The sequence below is a fragment of the Oryzias melastigma genome, linkage group LG14 (assembly GCF_002922805.2).
Source record: "Oryzias melastigma strain HK-1 linkage group LG14, ASM292280v2, whole genome shotgun sequence".
Taxonomy (NCBI): Eukaryota; Metazoa; Chordata; class Actinopteri; order Beloniformes; family Adrianichthyidae; genus Oryzias; species Oryzias melastigma.
In genome coordinates, this window is record NC_050525.1 from 14850158 (window position 1) to 14851592 (window position 1435).

At 31.2% G+C, this 1435-nt stretch overlaps 1 protein-coding gene across 2 annotated transcripts in view; it reads right to left on the reverse strand.

Moving 5' to 3' along the window:
* LOC112142604 (protein LBH) overlaps positions 1-1435 on the reverse strand; it is a 6831-nt gene that overhangs the window by 3332 nt on the left and 2064 nt on the right. The gene's annotated exons all lie outside the window — the stretch shown is intronic.

The following is a 1435-nucleotide window of genomic DNA, read 5'->3' on the forward strand; positions in this document are numbered from 1 at the left end:
AATCCTAATTGAAAGATCACTGGGAACATTTTAAACTTTAAACTGGCGGGAGCATTTGATATTGTGTCTCAATCCACATTTATCTACTGTGAAAAATGATGCTACAGTATATGTTGGTCATGTGATGACATTGAAACCAAGCCACATTTTAAATAAAAAAATCTTAACTCCATATAAATGTACTTTATCCGTCTGTCTGGTGAGTTTTAATAAGTTCAAAGGTATAATAAGGTCAAAAGGGGACAGTAAATGCTAGAAAAATAGCTTTTCTAAAATGTTTATGGTCTCATCTCCTCATGAAGAGCTTCTTTTAAAATGTTAAAACACAAAGATTTTACGCTTATATCAAACTGTTTGGTCAATTTAATAATTTAAATCAGGTCACAATTAATTGTCTTTCACTCATGATATGAAATGAACAAAAACATATTTTTTAACTAATACACTTTTAAAGATAATTCAAAGCATAAACTTGCACTTTTGAGGAGTGAGGCTCATTTTATTAGATTTCATTTGTACTAATTCTTATTTTAAAACATCTAAAATGTTTATTTTTTGTTTTTAATCATTTTCTTATTTCTGAAATCATTTTGATTTATCTGCATTTTTCTGCTTTGTTTAGAATTAATGCTTGAAATAAATCAATAAATCAAATCCCCAGAAGAATAAACGAAAAAAAAACATTCATTAAACAAATAACTTACTTTCTTCCTCACAAATTATACATGTTTGATTGTTTGCTCATTTTTTCTCTCCAGCTCGTAGCTACACTCACTTGGTATCTTCATCTTTATGCTGTGCACAACTACAGCGTGGACCGCAGTGGACGGTTCTGACAGGATTTCTGATGCAGTTTTAAGCAGAGTATTGTGCTGATTATTTGCTCTGACAGCTGGCTCGTGTGAGATTTGGGTTTTCAAATGTTGATTAAGGCACAGGCTCAAATGAAGATGCTCCATCTGTGGCTCCCTTCTGGTCACAAAGCCGAACGCTCCAACATCGGCCAGTACATAAAGGATCCGGCAGAACAGCCACGTTTTTGAGCCTTTGGCTCGTGTCTCATTAACAAAAAAAAAAATCTGATTAGTTTGCTGCAGATTCAGAACATTGATTGTTCTAGTGGCTTTTTTTTCATTTTCTAAGTGAAAACTATAAGTTAGTTTTTGTGACTAAATTTATTTCTAAAACAAAAACAACAAACTCAATTAAATGTGTATGATTCATACACATCTATAAAAATATCCAGATACTAACATACAGAAAATATTAAAATATAAAACCTCCTATTTTTTGTATTCAATATGTTTTAAATAAATGGTAAAAACAAGGATAACGCACATTTTAAGCGACTTTGTAAGAAAATCCGTCCCTTTTTGATGACATAAAGGTCACAAGACAAAAACTTCTTATCAGCATTGACTGGAATATTTTAAAT